Source organism: Cervus canadensis, chromosome 19 (assembly GCF_019320065.1).
Source record: "Cervus canadensis isolate Bull #8, Minnesota chromosome 19, ASM1932006v1, whole genome shotgun sequence".
NCBI classification, from domain to species: Eukaryota; Metazoa; Chordata; class Mammalia; order Artiodactyla; family Cervidae; genus Cervus; species Cervus canadensis.
In genome coordinates, this window is record NC_057404.1 from 50,240,305 (window position 1) to 50,259,496 (window position 19,192).

At 40.7% G+C, this 19,192-nt stretch overlaps 1 protein-coding gene across 4 annotated transcripts in view; it reads left to right on the forward strand.

Moving 5' to 3' along the window:
- ANK2 (ankyrin 2) overlaps positions 1 to 19,192 on the forward strand; it is a 696,383-nt gene that overhangs the window by 68,190 nt on the left and 609,001 nt on the right. The window lies entirely within an intron of this gene.

Below are 19,192 nucleotides of genomic sequence, written 5' to 3' on the forward strand. Positions count from 1 at the left end.
TCTGTCCTGGGCAGGGCCCGAAGGGTCCTGTTTGCTTACAGACAGCGTATCAGGAAGCATCCCAAGGACTCAGGCTTCATTCATCAGTTATGTTACTGGTTACATGGGAGGAGAGCAGTTTTAACAGTAGCTAATGCTCATGAAGATTCCAGTTCCCCACAGAACACTCATCAGCAGAGAACCGGATGCATCAGCACTGGAAATAGATTCTGGAGGCCTCTAACGCTGGGGTCACAGAAGGTCACTAAAACAGACCTTGGTTGGGATGCCAGTGTCTCTCTGTGGTGTCTCCTGGTGGGCATGCCTCTGGTGATGCCTTTCAGAGCCTTAAATTGCCAGATTTTCTACAGGATCAAGCAGCAGCTGGTACCACAGGCTCCACATTTCTAAAAGAAAGTCTAGAATCTATTGTGGCCAAAAAGCTGGGTGGGATATAGGAATATTTCCACCACAAGGATGGAGTGAAGAAGTGTTTGGGGAGCACTGTGATCTTGGGACCATCATGGTGGAAGTTAGCAAGTGTCTCGTCCAGGTCTGCACGGGTGTCTTCTTTTTGTTTATGGCCCTGGGACACAAGGGATGGAGAGGGAGCCCATGCTGGAAAGCCTGGTGCCGACTTACCTTGCTGATCAGAGGAGCTCCAGGGCTTTGTGGCGAAGGTCCCAAAGGTACACTGGCCCAGCAGAATCTACAGTATCAGTGTGCCCCACTGAGGCCCATGCACGTCGGTTCTGGCCGTTAAGAGAGGGACTGGGGGACTCAAAGGTCAGTGTGTGAGAAGGACAAGAGATAATGAGCAGACAGTGACCCGCTGGCCCAGCAGAGGCAGCAGAAGGTCGCAGGCACGGGCAGCTTGAGGGGACCCTTCGTGGGAGCCCTGCGTTGAGGGCTCTCTGGGAGTTTGAACAGATGGCCTCACTGGCTTTCCGTCCAAACAAGACATCAACCTGTAAAGTCCCTGTCACTTGATACACTCCAGGTACAATAGAAGTGTTTGATTTCTTGTGTTTCCCTGGGCTTTGATTTATACTCTCAGAGATATCTTCCTAAAACAGATTTAAGTACATCATTTCTTTGTTTTAAACCAGCAGTCACTACTTTTCCTTTTTCTTTTTTTTCTTGACGTGGACCATTTCTAAAGTCTTTATTGAATTCATTACAATATTGCTTCTGTATTCTGGTTTTTTTTTTTGGCCATGAAGTGTGTGGGATCTTAGCTTCCCTATCTGGAGAAGGAAATGGCAACCCACTCCAGTATTCTTGCCTGGAGAATCCCGTGGACAGAGGAGCCTGGCGGGCTGCAGTCCGTGGGGTCACCAAGAGTCCAACACGACTGAGCAACTAAACAACTAAACAAGCTTCCCTATCAAGGATGAACCCACCGCCCCTGCAGTGGAAAGTGAAGTCTTAACCACTGGACCTCCAGGAAAGTCCCGTTGCTTTTCCCTTACACTGGTGTACAGATTCATGTACATTTGGATCACCTGGAGGACTTTTTAAGAAACACAGTTTTCTAAGTCCCACCCCCAGGATTTCCCGTTTAGTAGATCTAGGTTGAGGTCTAAGAACTGCGTTTTCTAATAGGTTCCCAGTACCGGGTTGATGCTGATGGTCAGGTAATTGCACTTTGAAAGGTCTTTATTTCAGGTTAACGTCCCAGCTCCTCAGCACAGTTAATAAGGACTCCTATAATTTGAGCTCAGGTGTGAGTATGGGGGATTCTCCTGAGGTGGAGTGACAATGTCATTCCTGTATTCCCCTCCCCGTTTGGCGAGGCAGTATTTTATTCTCCTAAATCTGGCTTAAAAGAATATGAAAGACGGTTTTGAGGGGCAAAGAAGACAGCAAAGGCAAAGGCAGCCTCCCTGAATAGTGTAGCGTAACCTCTGGGAAGAAGTGTGTGTTCCAGAGGCAGAGGCCAAGACCTCTGCTGTATCGTCTGTTTGGTGCCTTTGTGTGACTGATTTTGTCGCCAGGTTACACCTTCCAGTCCATTTTGTTATCTGCTGGTGAAGTTGCTTTCTTCTTCTGTTACACCTTTTTTTTTTTGGCCACACCTCTCAGCTCATGGTATCATATAGTTCCCTGGCCAGGGACTGAACCTGGGCCCTTGGCAGTGAAAACATAGAGTGCTAACCACCGGACTGCCAGAGAATTCCCTTATGTTACACTTTTATTAAATATAAAGATACGCTTTAACTTTTATTTAAATTCTAAATATTTATCGCTGGCCGTGCTGGGCCTCCGTTGCTGTGTGGGGTTTTCCCTAGCTGTGCTGAGCTGGGCTGGCCTTCATGGTGGTGCTCGACCTCCGCATGCAGTGGCTTCTCCTGTGGAGGATGAGCTCTCGGCTCCTCGGCTTCAGTAGCTGTAGGGCATGGGTTCAGTAGCTGTGGGATCTTCCCAGACCAGGGATTGAATCCATGTTCCCTGCATTGGCAGGGGGATTCTTATCCACTGCACCATCAGACGAATCTTTCTGTTACACTTTTAACAGAATTTGCCTCGCCCTTTTAACCACCAGAGTATGTGCCCCCGGAGGGTTTACCAGAATCCTGTGGGGAGATTGGAAAAAGATGCACATTCCCCACTGGAGATTTACCAGCTGAGAACCTTCAGGATGAGCCCTTAGAATCTATATTTTATTTTAATTTTAAAACAATGTATTAGGTTTTAAAAAAACACAGGAAACTATTTTTTAAAAACCCATAAAAGTGGCATATGTTGTTGTAATCAGATAACCTATATTGGCATTAAGAAAAGAATAGGAATATGAAGAACGTACTGAAACACTGCTATAGTAAAACTTTCCCTCTATGCTCCTTTGGTCTTTTACTAAAAAGTATTCACATATTGCTTTTCCCTGTTTCTGTCTAGATGGTATTTTGGGAATCTACTTTTTGGGGAAGAAATGTGCATACTGAATGTGCAACTATTTTTATTACAATGTGAGGAAAACTCTAGAACATATGTGTAAGTGTCCTGCCCTAGCTCCTCTTCATTTATTTCCTTCTTAAACTGGGCACTCTGCAAAATCCACTCTCAGCTCTCTTCTTTCACCATCACCCAGCTGTGACAGCCGCTGCTCTGGAGAAACTAGAAGACACCCATTCAAGCATTCAGTTTGTGTCAAAGACAGGTTGGGTTGGTTTAACCTTTGTGTGGTGATTGATACCATGTGTATTTCCACTGTTAGTGTTTATTGAGTTAGTGTTAGTCTGTTCTGCTGCTGTAACAACATACCACAGACTAAGTACCTTATCAACAAAAGCAGTTTAATTCTCACGGTTCTGGAGGTTGGGAAGTCCATGATCAGGATGTCAGCACAGTTGGGTGAGGATCTCCTTCCCCGCTGACAACTTATCATTGTATCCTCATGTGGCCACAGGGGCCGGGAGGTCTGTAGATCTTTGTGTAAGAGCACAGATCCATTTATGAAGACTCTATCCTTATGACCTAATCACCTTCCAGAGGCTCTGCCTCCTAATGCTATAACATTAAGTATTAGAATTTCAAAATATGAATTTTGGGAGGACACAAACATTCAGAGCCCAGCGCAGTGATTTCAAAGTGGGCTAAGTAGTAGAAGATACAGAAGTGAATTAAGGTCACCATCATGCCCTTCAGGGCAAATGTTGTTAGATAACTAAATAGCTACCGTGTACCTGTAAGAAAAAGGAAGCTCTCATGGAGGTGTGAGCAATGAGCCATGGGTGGCACAGAGATACCTGATGCTCTCAATCCCAGAAGTCTGGTCTTTTTTGGGAAATCGGTCTCACTGTTTAATTCTTGAATGGCTTTTGTTTGGGTGCCATCCATTTTGTGCAAGTGTCAGGAACTAGTCCTCTCATTAACTGAGCAGCTTAACCCATTCCTGGATAAAAAAGTCAGATCAAGTTTATAATCTGAGATTTCATGTGAGTTGCTTCTAAAAGTTGAAATGAATTTTAATTTTTCTTATTAGAGGAAAATAAAAATAATATTGGTAACAATGACTCTGTAAATGTTGGTGTGGTATGTTCTTGTAATTGGGTTGAGTCGTTTCCATACACAGTTTTGCTCTGAAGGGTGAGCTCCAGCTGGCCAGCAGTATGCACATAGAAGACTCAAATGGGCAAAATCACATTGTGGGGAGCTTGCTCATTAAGGCAAATTTCTAAAAAGCCCTGCTGATAAAAATATTAAAAATTATAGAAATTAGTTTAACAAATATCTGTAGTTTCATATTAGAGAAATAACCACTATGAAGATTTAGGTATATTTCTTTCTAGTCTCATATATATTGTAGGGGAAGAAAATTAAAAAAAAAATTTTATTTATTTAGTTATTTGTTTTTGGCTGTTCTGGGTCTTCATTACGACATGTGCTTTTTCTCTAGTTGCGTCCGTGGGAGCTACTCTTCTTAGCCGAGCGCGGGCTTCCCATTGCAGTGGCTTTTCTTGTGGAGCGCTGGCTCTGGGGCGTGAGGGCGCCGAAGTTGCAGCTCCTGGGCTCTCGGGCACGGGCTCGATAACTGGCTCATGGGCCTAGTTGCTCCGCAGCACGTGGGATCTTTCCAGATCAGGGATCAAACCTGTCTCTCCTGCGTTGGCAGGTGGATTCTTTACCACTGAGCCACCGGGGAAGCCTGTTTTATTTTTTTATTTTTACTGCACTTCTAGGTTCTCTGGCTGGGGCCCTATAAATTAGACTGACCAAAGACAAATTAACGAGAGGAAAGCAACCACATTTATTTTAGCTTTATGTGACATGGGAACCTTCATAAGGAAATGGAGACCTGAAGAAATAGTTAAACCTGAGTGTTTTTATACTGGTTCTGATGAAGAATGGACAGTCATGGGCAGAAAAGTTTGAGCTAAAGGTAGTAAACTGGGGGAAACTTAGCAAGGCCTATTCATTGGGCTTTGTCTTGGTGCCCCTATGCCTTCAGAGATTTCATCCAGGTATAAGGAGGGCACCTCTCACATGAGGGTCTTATGACTTGTTTCAGGGAAGATGGGGGAGGTCAGAGAGTCCTTTCCATATCTGTCATTTGCCTTGAAATAGTCATTATGTCAAGGAGCCATATTTTGGGAACAGCATGTTCTGAACTCCATCAATATTTAGAAAATTTAAATTAAATAATTGATTAAATTTTATATCATGCTTTTTTTCTTTTACTGAGTATTATAATGTGGTCATTAAGTATCTTTTGGAAACTTCACTTTTTTATCGGCAGCACTGCATTCTACTTTATGGTTCTATCATAATTTAACTATTGCCTCAAGTTGTATCCTTTTAAAGTTTGTGTGTGTTAGTCATTCAGTTGTGTCCGACTCTTTGTGACCCCATGGACTGTAGCCTGCCAGGCTCCTCTGTCCATGGGATTCTCCAGGCAAGAATACTAGAGTGGGTTGCCATGCCCTTCTCCTGGGGATCTTCTCGATCCAGGGATTGAACCTGGGTCTCCTTCATTGCATTTGGATTCTTCACCCATCTGAGTCATCAGGGAAGCCCTTTTAAAGTTTATTCTAATTGAAATATAGTGAGGTAAAGATTAATATTCTTCTTTGTATGATAGAGAATTTCTACAAAAATATCATAATCAGAAATTAACTTTTGGCAACATTATCTTTGCTCTTTAGATATTTAGGTGATATCTCATCTGAGTCTAATGGATATGTCTAGTGCTTAAATGTGCGCAACAGTGTTAATTTTCTCAATTTCTCTCATTTTGTTAGACATGAGTCACCTGCTTGAGACATATTTTTTGCTAATTGTATGTGTGTAATTTTTAACAATACCCAGTAGCAAGCATTTATTAAACTCTGTATTGACAAATATTAGATATGGGAAATTACAGTGATAAGTAAAATGAGGCCTCTGCTCTCCAAGAGATCTAATGTAGTGAGGCAAAAATATGAGAAGACTATAAACGATAATCAAATTTAGTTTATTAGTCAACTATTCTCTGATCTACAGTTCTGAATTAAAGGAAAGAAACTAGGCAGTAGAAATTACATATATATTTCTTCCCTTCTCTAGTGTTAGGAAAATAATACCATTGTGTTAAATATGTGCATTGATTATAAAATGCATCCCTATTTCACAAACGTTATGTGTGTAAAGATATATATTTCAGGATTAAGAAATTATAATTTATATGTATGTATCTGATGTCTCTCAGATATATATCTACCTACCTATCATCTAAGGTTCAGCTATTGATCCATATTTCTTTTCCTTTCATATTATTTATGTGCATGCTAAGTCACTTCAGTCATGTCTGACTCTGCGACCCTAGGAACTGTAGCCTGCCAGGCTCCTCTGTCCATGGGATTTCCCAGGCAAGAATGCTGGAGTAGGTTGCCATGCTTCCAGAGGACCTTCCTGACCAAGGATTGAACCCACGTCTCTTACATCTCCTGCATTGATAGGTGGGTTCTTTACCACTCGTGCCGCCTGGGAAGCCCCTTATATTACTTAGGAGAGTCTCTTATTCTAGGGCTATTTTCATGGTTCTTCCTGCTTCAGATCACTTCTCATCTTGCTTATTACTTCCAGATGAATATTCCCAATCCCCAACTCTCATCAGAATGTAGTAAAAACCAAGACTTTGCTGGTCCTGGGGCCACAGCTGATTCTGGGATTGTCAAGACAGTTGATCTTTGTATTGGCCACAAACAAGACCAGGGTCCTGCTGATGATAACTGAGACCTTGAAGAGGTGATCATGGGTCCTTCCCATTTCTGTGGTTGTTGAAGCTGGATAGTTCAGCGGATGAGGCATGGAGAAAAGCACGCTGGATATAGTCTACCAGAGTTTGAGGCCCATTTTTGTTACCTATCTTGATGTCTTCAGTGCAGTCCCATGTAGTCTTAGTCAGCTTTTGTAAATCAGGATAGGAATTATTCTAGCTTCCTTTAAGACTATGGTAAAGAAGAAATCAGCTATGTATATGAAAGTTCTTTTAAAAGGATGCATTGTTTCATGAGTATATAGAAGTTAAATTTTATCAGCACCCTGCTACTTCAAGGTCTGGCTGCACACAAATCCTGAAATATTATGACTTCCAGCCAGCTTCCATGCCAAACAAACATCTGTGGAGGATACAGTGAGACCTGGTGATGCCAACAACTGAGAGGATGAGTATATAGAACACATAGGTCCTTGCCTTGAGAGGGTCATCTTGTCTACCTCCTCTCAAAGCAAGTCCTCTGTGCCTTGCTTACCCCTTTGCAAGAGCTGTCATGGAACCAAATCTTTTGAGAATTGATGGCAGGCTACAACAAGATTGGCTAGCTATGTTATTCCTGTTTGTGTTTGAGGGCTGGGGACACAAGAGAGTGACTTGACTGTCAGATAAACATTCCATACACCATTGTCTGGAATGGCAATTTGTTGCTTTGCTATTTTTTCTTGAATGGGGAAATTGAATTCCATAATACCTTCCAACTTCTAAACATCACCTTTTCCAGGAAGCACTCTGTTGTTGTTGTTTTTTAGTCACTAAGTCATGTCTGACTCTTTACAACCTCATGGACTGCAGCATGCAAGACTTCCCTATCCTTCACTGTCTCCCGGAGCTTGTTCAGATTCAGTTGAGTCCGTGATTCTATCTAACCATCTCATCCTCTGCTGGCCCCTCCTCCTTTTGCCTTCAGTCTTTCCCAATATCAGGTCTTTTCCAATGAGTTGACTCATCAGGTGGCCAAAGTATTGGATCTTCAGCTTCAGCATTGGAGTCCCTCCAATGAATATTCAGGGTTGATTTCCTTTAGAATTGACTGGTTTGATCTCCTTGCAGTCCAAGGAACTCTCTCAAGAGTCTTCTCCAGCACCATAGTTTAAAAGCATCAGTTCTTTGGCGCTCAGTCCTCTTTATGGTCCAACTCTCACATCTATACATGACTACCGGAAAAACCATTCCTTTGACTATACCTTTTGTTATTACCACTGTTTTCTGACTTCCTGAGCTAGCTTAAATTGCTTATTCTTTACATCAGATTGAACCTCTAGGGAAATCTCCTTTGTATCAAAGTGGTCAGAAATGGGGGGCTTCCCAGGTGGTGCTAGTGGTAAAGAACTCACCTGCCAATGCAAGAGACATAAGAGACATGGGTTCGATCCCTGGGTTGGGAAGATCTCCTGGAGGAGGGCTGGCAACCCACTCCAGTATTCTTGACTGGAGACTGCATGCATGGTCAGAAATGAAAACCTGTTTCTGTGCAAGTTTTCTATATTGTTATTCAGTTTGTGTGATATGCAATTTCCATTTATCAGTGCTGTCTTCTTGGACTGTGGAAACACTTTTTGGGTGAGGTTCTGGTGTATTTTCTATAGTTGCACATATCTCATAATATCAATGTGAAATGGCTAAGTGATATTTTTTATAATTCTGCATTTTCTTTAAAAATCACTTTATTCTCATTGAGTATGCAGTGTAATAATATATAGATTTCTCATTTTCTTCTCATTTACTCACATAATTATCTTACTTTTACAAATGTATGAAAGACAGTCTCAGATTTTATCACCAGCATTTTTCTCAAAGTCCTAGAGAGCGGTGTATACTACACAGTTGTTTTATATAAATATCTATCTATCTTAATTTCAGATCTTTTCACAATTATTTTCATCAGTCTTTTCTTGCTTTCTCCTGAATGTAATCTTACAGTCAAATTATGGAGGAAAATAAAAAATTTATGGTAGAGCTTGACTTTCTGTTTTCCCAGAACAAGGTGTTCATTGCAGTGCATCTTTCAAGGTTTCCTTTCTCCCAGGAACTCTGCCAGCAGACAGCATCCTGCTCCCAGACTCCCTTCTCTGCTGCACCCAGTCATTAGAAATCAGTGCAAACTCTGCAGTTGGAAGGCCCATTAGCCTTAGAGGGGCTGGCAGGAAGTAAATTTGCTGTACATCTCCAGTCAAGGACAATGCCATTAAGGGCTGCAAAGCTACCATATCTCAGAGTAAGGATTTTCAAGTTCTATTAGTGGCATACCATTAAGAGACTTTTATTTCATTGTGATTCAGGGCTGGAAACTCAAGAAGCACAGTTAGAACACAATTGTGATTATTGAAAAAAACAAGTAAATTCCGTAAGTGAATCTCTACATTGAGTTAGCTGGAGAATAGATCTCTGGGTGTATACTGTTCTTTAATGACCATAGTTGAGTCTGTTTTAATTTTCAATGGTATTTCCTTTTTAAAAAGGCTGTTTGTTGGTAATGCCTTGAAAAACTACACTGCCAAATTTCTGACTTCCATTCCCATTGCCAGTGGTAACAAACAGTATTTTATATATTCTTTTAGAAATAATGAAAAGCATCTAAACTGTCTCAAAAGTAGAATTAGGTTCATATCCTTCATCACTGTAATGTGAATTTAAAAATGTAAAATTACTGTGAAAGAGAGATTGTCAACCATTTGTAAGATGTGACCCAGTTTGAATCCTGATTTGAAAAAAATTGTGAAAGGCACACACACAAAAGAAAAATTCAACATTCTATTTCTTCTTTCAAGTGCTGGCTGATTAAATGGGAATGTTCACTTTGTAAAAATTCAGCAAGCTGTGTACTTATAAATACTGCAAGACAAAATTTACTTATTTATGAGGCAAGCCAGGAAATTGAAGCAATGAGTAGGTATTTGATAATATTAAGGAATTTTTAACTCTTAAAGTGTGATAATGGTATTTTTGGTTGTATTTCTGGAAATTCTTCTGTTTTAAAGACATGTAATAAAGTATTAATGGATGAAATCTAGGATTCCCTTTAAAATAATCTAATGTATGTTTCTGGGAATGGGGATAGAAATGAAACATATTGGTCATGATTTGCTAATTATTCAAACAAAATGATTGGTACATTTGGACTTATTGTACTAGTCTTCTTGCTTTTGTTTATATTTAGATAGTTTTCCTTAATAAATGAAAAATATTGTCATGAAATCGTACGGCTGTACAGAAAGCTGTAGAATATAATAGTAGTGAACAGAGCATGGCCGAGCGTGGCCAGGCATAGCCCTGAGCTGCAGCCTTCGCTGTGTGCTACCCCCCGCCCCCATCCTGCTAGTAGACGGGGCTCACTGTGGGACCGTTAGCGATGTTCCGGGTCCTACTCAGCCATTGGTTGGTTCTGTGCTCCTCCCACAAGCAGCCAGCTGTCAGCGAGTGACCGTTAGTGGTTCTGCTCAGCCATTGGTTGGTTCTGTGCTCCTCCCACAAGCAGCCAGCTGTCAGTGAGTGACCGTTAGTGGTTCTGCTCAGCCATTGGTTGGTTCCAGGGTCCTCCTACAAGCAGCCAACTGTTCGTGAGTGACGCTTAGTGGGTCCATTCAGCAGACTCGGCAGAGTCGTGGTCCTCAGGCAGAGAGTGAGGTAAGAAGTGGATCCTGGATCCAGCTCAGCAGGCCTCAGGTCAGGGGGCTGTGCCCTGCAGGGCTCCAGAACCCTTGCCAAGACTGCCCACTGGTCAGGCTGAGGCCTTGAGGTGGCAGTGGACTTCTCCCCGATCCCCGCCTCTGTGAAGTAATGGCAGTGGCCCTCTGTCTGGGTCACAGTCTGTGGGGCCTGGCCCCTGCCATTGGCTGGCCTGAGGAGTCTGAGGGCCAGTTGGGTCCTGGGCATCTGGCTCCCTCAGTGGTGATAGCTGGGTATGGCTTAGGTGCTGCCAACTGAGATCTGCCTCTTCAGCCAGGACCTGGACCTCGGGGCGGTGGAAGGGGGGGAGGGGGGAGTTGTACCTAGCGACCTTCCCTTTCTTGTTAGAACAGAGAATAACATTTGTTTGGTGGAGATTTACAGGAGCATCATTACCTGACAACAAAGTGACCACAAGAACAAAGGATTTGACACCAAAAAGTTTGCAACAACTAACCACACCTCTCCCTCACCTTTCCTAGAAAAGAGCTTTGCTGAAAGCCTTCAGGGAGTTTGGGGTTTTTCAGGCATGAGCCACTCATCTCCTTGCATAGCCCTCTGCAAATCTTTCTTTGCTCCAGACTGCAAGGTTTTGGTAGTGTTTGGCCTCTCGGTGTGTTGGGCGTATCGAAACACTTGTGTTTTCATAACAGTCGTTGTTCTTTAGTTGCTAAGTTGTGTCCAACACTTTGAGACCCCATGGTCTGTAGCCCACCAGGCTCCTTTGTTCATGGAATTCTCCGGGCAAGAATACTGGAGTGGGTTGCCATTTCCTTCTCCAGGGGCTCTTCCCTGACCCAGGGATTGAATTCACGTCGCCTGAATTGCAGGCGAATTCTTTTCCGCTTAACCACTGGAAACAGTAGCTGAATCTGATAGTGCTTACCCATGTGCCAGGTACTATATAAGTGCTTAATACATATTCAATTATTTGATCTTCATGTACTCTTGTGAGGTATGTTTTCTTTTTATCCCCATTTAAAGATGAAGTGGTGGTTTAGTCACTAAGTCGTGTCCAACTCTTGTGACCCCATGGCAGGCTCCTCTGTCCATGGGATTCTCCAGGCGAGAATACTGGAGTGGGTTGCCATTTCCTTCTCCAGGGCATCTTTCCAACCCAGGAATCGAACCCAGGTTTCCTGCACTGCAGGCAGATTCTTTACCGACTGAGCTACAAAGGAAGATCAAACACTTTCTGTCTGAGCCTCCAGGGAAGTCTACAGATGAAGAAATTAGGTTAAATAACTTGTTTCGGCTCATAGAGCTAAATAATGGTGGATTGACATGGGTTCTTGTGAACCCATGTGTATCCTCCTCTCAGCTTTAAAAAAAAAAACTATTTAGCATGGTCAAACACCACTTACATGTGAGGTTGAACCATATATGACATTGTTGTTTTTGTTGGTGAAAAATGACGGAACATTGGCAGTATCATGTGGCTTAATCTGATTGTGCTCCTGCTCCATCGGCTTAACCCCGTATCTTGTCCCAATTACATCCTCCCCACTAATACTCAGGTGAGTAACTAACATCATTCTGATGCATTTCTTTGTATTCTTATTTCATATATGTGTGTCCCTAACAGTAGATGGAATTGTCTCTCATGTTTTAAAAGTTCATATAAATGATATCATACTGTTAGTATTAATACCATTAGTAAATATCATACCGTCAGTAATCAATAAGTATTATTATTTTTTATTTGGCTGCTGTTGCACAGCATGTGGGATCTTAGTTCCCTGACTAGGGTTCAAACCTGTGCCCTCTGCATTGAAAGTGCAGAGTCTTAACCACTGAACCACTGGGAAAGTCCCTTGTTAGTATTTTAGTAATTTGCATTTTATCCTTATGTTTAGGAGGTACGTTTATGTTGATATATTTTATAAATATACTGTGGTATACTTTGGCATACTATACAATTGAAAATACATAAGCTAAAGCTACACTTTACATTTTCACTTGTTTTTCAATGTTGCTTATTCTTTGGTGTGCATTACATCTTCGAACTATTGGTGTACTGCATTCCTTTTAATTAGTTGCATAGTAGCTATTCTTTGTATGAGATAAACCAATTTATTTAACTAGCTCCCTAATGATAGACATTTAGATTGCCTCTGGTCTTTTGTTATGATAAGCACTGCCCCTACAAATGTATTTGGCATACTTGTATGATTTACATTCAAAGGATGAATACATATCAACAATGGCAACTTAAAAACTTTACAATTAATGGATAAAAATCCCACATTGAACTTCTTTTCCTTCTCGAACATATTTGATTGGGTTTCATTTGGTCCTCCCTGAAAATATTCCAGATGGTTCTCACTGATTCTCATGACACTGTATTTAATTTGTTCTCACAGAAAAACATCCCTCCCCACCCCCACCACATCTCTAGTGCAACTTTGAATGTGCGTGGATCGACAAAGCAGATAATGTGGCTGAACTGGAAAATGTTTACTTAGTTTGATGATGTGGCCAATAATATAAAAAAGAGAGAAAGAACCAGAAATACAAAGAAGGAGGAGGTTTTCACATAATGATATATAGTCATATAGAAATAACCTTAGTGTAGCTTTGGTGAAACAGCTGCTTGCTCTTGAGAGAAATTCATCTTCAAGAGTCTAGGGGCTGTGGATGCAAATGATGGAAGGGTTTGTACATCTGGATTGTTGGTGGACATATTTATCCTTTTTTACTGTCCCAGTCTCACATTTGTTTTTCCACCTCTCCTGATCCCTAATATATCTTTCTGCATAAGTCTGGATTATCAACAGCCTTTTTGTTGACTCTCAATGGTTGAGGCTCTTGGAAGCAGTGACTGTTTCTCACATAAAACCTATAAAGATACAGGGAAGCCTGAGCTTCAGTAATGACTGCTAGGCATACCAAGGTGAATCTTCTCTGCCAAGCTTCCATGGCCCTTGCACTATTGACACATGCATTTGTAGAAAGAGATGAGGTGCTGGAGTGACTGGAAAATAAGTCGTTACCACTTGGTATTGTTTTTTAATTCCACGCTTTTCTCTTATTCCCATGTTAGCAATCCTTAGTGGTCAATGTTCCTGCGTTGTATGTAAATTTTTAGTTGAAATTATCTTGGAAAACTGGATGCTTTTTTTTTTTCTCTGAATATGAAAGCTTATTTTTGTAAAAGGTTTCAGTTGCCCTCACTTCAGAGACAGTCAAGGAAGATGTTTCAATTAAAGAATTATGACTAAATTAAAAAAAAATTTTAAAGCATACAACTAGACACAAGAAAGAACATTTTAACGTCTTACAGGGCTTCTCTGGTGGCTCAGATGGTGACGAATCTGCCTGCAATGCGGGAGACCTGGGTTCGATCCCTGGGTTGGGAAGATCCCCTGAGAAGGAAATGGCAGTATTCTTGCCTGGAGTATTCCATGAGGAATGGAATACTGGTGGAACACAGGTTCCACAGAGGACCCTGGTGGGCTACAGTCCATGTGGTAGCAAAGAGTGAGGACACGACTGAGCAACTAACAGTATCACTTTCACATGCCTTTAAACGTTCTTGCTACTTATGCTTTGCATTAAAAATACTTATAAAGCAGACCCAGTTATTATGCATTACTAGAAACTCCAGTACTTTGGCCACCTGATGCGAAGAACTGACTCATTTGAAAAGACCCTGATGCTGGGAAAGATTGAAGGCGGGAGGAGAGTGGGGACAATAGAGGATGAGATGGTTGGATGGCATTACCGACTCAATGGACATGAGTTTGAGTAAACTCTGGGAGTTGATGATGGACAGGGAGGCCTGATGTGCTTCAGTCCATGGGGTCACAAAGAGTCAGACACGACTGAGCAATTGAACTGAACTGAACTGATGATGTGTGATGTGGAGCATCTCTTCAGATGCTTATTTGCTATCTGTATATCTTCCTTGGTGAGATGTCTGTTAAGGCCTTTGGCACATTTTTTAATCCAGTTGTTTTCTTATTATTGAGTTTTAAGAGTTCTTTATATATTTTGGATAACAGTCCTTTTTTAGCTGTGTCTTTTGCAAATATATCTTTTTCTTGATAATGTCTTTTGCAGAACAGATGTTTTAATTTTAATGAAGTCCAGTGTACCAGTTAATTTTTTCATGGAGCATGCCTTTGTTGTTACTGTTCCCAAGGTTAGCTAGGAATTTATCTTCTAGCTTTATAGTTCTTGCATTTTATGTCTAGGCCTGTGATCCATTTTTAGTTAACTTTTAAGTGAAGAGTGTAAGGGCTTTGTCTAGATTATTATTATTATTATTTTTTTTTGCGTATGGATGTTCAGTTATTCCAGCACCATTTGTTGAAGAGATTACCTTTGTTCCATTGTTTTGCCTTTGCTCTTTTGTCAAAGATCAGTTGGTTATATTTATGTGAATTTATTTCTGTCAATTCTGTTCTGCTCTGTTGATCTACTTGTGTATTCTTTCACCTATACTATGCTGTCTGGATTACTGCCATCTTATTGCAAATCTTGAGGTTGTGTAGGATCAGTCCTTCAGTTTTGTTATTCTCTTTCAATATTGTGTTGGCTGTTCTGGGTCTTTTGCCTCTGCATACAAACTTTAGAATCAGTTTGTCAATATCTGTAAAAGAAGTTGCTACGATCCTGTTTAGAATTGCATTGAATCAATAGACCAAGCTGGGAAGAACTGACATCTCAACAGTATTGTCTTCCTATTCAGGAAGATGAGTCTCTTCCCATTGATTTAGTTCTTTGATTTCATTCATCAGAGTATTGTTTATATAGATTTTATACATATTTTGTTAGATTTATACCTAAGTATTTCTTTTATTTTTGATGTAATGCAAATTTTATTGTGTTTTTAATTTCAAATTCCACTTGTTCATGGTTGGTACATTGAAAGTAATTAGCTTTTATATATTAATCTTGTATCATGGAACCTTGCTATAATTGCTTATTGGTTTCAGGAATTTTGTTTGTTTGGTCCTTTTGGACTTTGTACATAGATGATCATGTCTCTGCAAACAGACAGTTTTATGTTTTCCTTCCCAGTGTGCCCTTGTGTATCGTCTATTTCCTTTTCTTGCCTTACTGCATTAGCAAGGACTTCCATTATGATGTTGCAAAGAGGTGGTGAGAGGGAATGTCGTTTCCTTATGCCTGATCAGAGTGGGAGATGCCCATCTTTTTTATGTATGAAAAAAGGAAAAGTTTAGAGAGCATCTGCTTATTATGTCAGCACACTACTGGATATTTAAATACCTTTGGTTATCTGTTACAAATAGGTATAAAATCAAATATTGTTATTTATGGTACTCAAGTCACACTTGTAAATTAATTTATTTCAGTCTCAACTGATAGGCACTCTTGTTTTTTTAAAGTTTTGTCAATTGTGCAATGGCAAAATGAAAGTAAGATTAGATAAGATTAAAAAAAAAAAATAAGGAAAAATATAGCTAGTGTTCAAGATTCTTCACAAGTGAAGACCCTAATCTACTGAATCTAATCTACTTTTGCTATCCCCTGGATAAACCATTCTTTAGGGTAGACCTGTGTTTTGTGTCTTTCCTGGTGGCTCAGAGGTTAATGCGTCTGCCTGCAATGTGGGAGACCTGGGTTCAATCCCTGGGTCGGGAAGATCCCCTGGAGAAGGAAATGGCAATCCACTCCAGTATTCTTGCCTTGAGAATCCCATGGACGAAGGAGCCTGGTGGGCTACAGTCCACGGGGTCGCAAAGAATCAGACACGACTGAGCGACTTCACTTTCACTTTCACTTTGTGTTTTGACTATTCCTAAAATATATCACACTAGGCTTTTTGTTGTTGTTGTAAGGAGGAAATTCACTAAGATAATCTTAATATATAAGGGGTTTATTGTAAATACTAAGGACCTAGACTTTGTTTTCTGGTGCCTTTCTCGTTGACTGCTCTCTTCTTTGCTTCCCCCTGTTCTATCTTCTCTTCATTCTCCTTATGAATTCTGGAGGGAGTAGTCTGATTGGACTAATTTCCATTGTCTCAAAAGGAAGATGATTGGAGACCAAGGAAGTGGAGAAAGGCCTAGAGAGGAATGACTTTTTCAAGAGGGTGTAAGAATGCAAAAATGAAAATACTTATATCTACTACATTTGGAGTTGAATTTATTCTGGGCTTACGAGTGTGGAGAGAAGCAGCGTGGCCTATAAGGACAATAAGGACAACATAGATTCATGAATTCTTCAGATCTTACCAGTGATTAATCAGGTATATGGTTTGTATTCCCTATCTCCCTTATACTCTAGTAAATCTGTGCTTTTTTAAAAGAAAAAGTATTGTTGTTGTTTGTTATGCAGTTGCTAAGTAATGTCTGACTCTTTGCGATAGTTGATCTATAATATTGTGTTCGTTTCAAGTGTATAGCAAAGTGGTTTGGTTATACATGTATATGTATATATTTATGTTCTTTTAAATTTTTTCCATTATAGTTTATTATAAGATATTGCATATGGTCCCCTGTGTTGTACAGGAAATCCTTGTTATTTATTTTCCATGTGGCGGTTTGTGTCTGCGAATCCCACACTCCCCACTCCCGGTTTGTCCCTTCCTTGCTTCCCTTTTGGTAGCTGTAAGTTTGTTTTCTGTCTATGAGTCTGTTTTTGTTTTGTAAATAAGTTCGTTTGTACTGTTTTTTAAGATTCCACATATAAGTCATATCATATGACGTTTGTTTGTATCTCTGACTTCACTTGGTGTGATCATCTCTAGGTCCATCCACATTGCGGTAAAGGCACTAGTAAATCTGTGCTTTGATCTCTGTGCTGTGGATCACAGCAGTTGGTATTCAAAGTGATTTTTTTGACAATTCAGATGTGACATATTTAGAAGAAAAGCACAATAGAATAAGTTAGAGAAAAAAAAAATGGGTGTGAGAGGATGTAAGCCAAAAAGTCCAGGACTTGAAGACAGAAGTCTCCCTCTCTTTGATCTTTGGAAGAAGCCAGAGAGTTACCCAAGATGGTGACCGCAGGGGATTCACTGAGAAGCTCCCCAGACCCCACAGGACTATGCGTATATGCTCTTCTAATATAGTAGTGGTAGTTTACAAAGATGTGCACTGGGCCACCTAGTTTATCCCTATGGAAAAAAGAGAATGAGTAAAAGAAAACCCATTTAGACATTGGACATAAGAAAGGTGATAAAAAATTAAGGAATTTTGCTGGTGAGAAGGAATGAATAAATTCTTTGTCCACAGTGACCTTGAGGTAAGTAGAAATAATTGTTCTCAATGATGTGCTTGAAGCATCAGGTCTCCAACCAGTTGATCTTGAAGTATATCTTGTTGATTTCTGAATCAGTTGACTAGATTTCCAGCAGAATGAGGGGGTCTTATAGAAGGTTTTTCTTTGTAGACAGGTGGTCTCAATGACTGTTGCCTTCTTAAGGATTTTTAGTGGTTTTCAGAAAGTAGCTTTTTCTCAGGAAAATGTAGGACTAATTTATCAAAGTATCATGCCTCTGTATTACTCATATTTACAGAGTATTTCTAAAATCCCACGGGCGGAGGAGCCTGGTAGGCTACAGTCCATCGGGTTGCAAAGAGTCAGACATCACTGAGTGACTTCACTTTCACTTTTCACTTTCATGCATTGGAGAAGGAAATGGCAAGCCACTCCAGTATTCTTTCCTGGAGAATCCCAGGGACAGAGGAGCCTGGCGGGCTTCCGTCTATGGGGTTGCACAGAGTCGGACACGACTGAAGCGACATAGCAGCAGCAACAGCAGTGTCCACATTTTAAAGAGAGTCTTGGTAAATTAGAGTATGTCTAAGTAAGAGCCCAAGGATATGGAAGAATTGTTAAAATATTGGGGACTCTTCATGTAATCTCTTCCTTAATTGTGAAGATGGATTAAATATATTTCATGTAGCCCCAGAAGTTTGGATTATTGGGTGGAAGCTGCAGAAAGCAGGTTTCTACTTAAAATAGGAAATTTCCAACACTTTGAATTATTTGAGAGTGGAGTTAACCACTTGTGAAGCAGGATGTATTATTAGTCAGCTGCCAAAACAAAATTCCATGCCCTAGGTGGCTTAAATAAGAGAAATTTATTTTCTCACAGGGCTGGAGGCTGGAACTCCCAGGTCAAGGTTCTGGCTGATTCAGTTTCTAGTGAGATCTCTTTTCCTGTTTTGCAGATGGCTGCCTTCTCAGTCTGTCCTCACATGGTCTTTCCTGAGGACATGGAGGGAGAGGGAGAGAGAATGAGCGAGTGCTCTGGTGTCTCTTCTTGTGAGGGCACGAATCCTTTTCCCATCAGGCCACCTTTGACCTCATTTAATCTTAATTACTTCCTCAGCAGCTCCATCTCCAAATACAGCCACATTGGAGTTAGGGCTGTAGCATATGAATTTTGAGGGGACACAAATAAGATAGGAGAAGGCTGTGTTTGGAGTGTTTAAATAGAAACTGCTTGCCATCTGTCAGGAAAGTTTTAGAGGAAATCCTTGAACTAGGAAAGTCTTGGCCAGATGCTCTCAGTTTTCTGAAGGAACAAGGTTAAGCTGTCAACTTTTGAAGACAGGCATATCTTGGGGCACACATTTGAAAAAAAAATTTTTTTGATTTTATTCTGGAAGCTTCTTGGGAGCCAAAATTATAGAGTTTGGAAAATCAAGGTAGAAATAAAGAAAACCTCTAACCTCTACAGCTGCCTGTACATAGTTAGATTTGAGAATTGAGAACATTAAAATCTCCCTAGATAGAATTTCAGAATATCTTAATCTTCATAAATAACAGAAATAAAGGGAACGTATATGTTTTTGTAATGTTGTTGGTTCT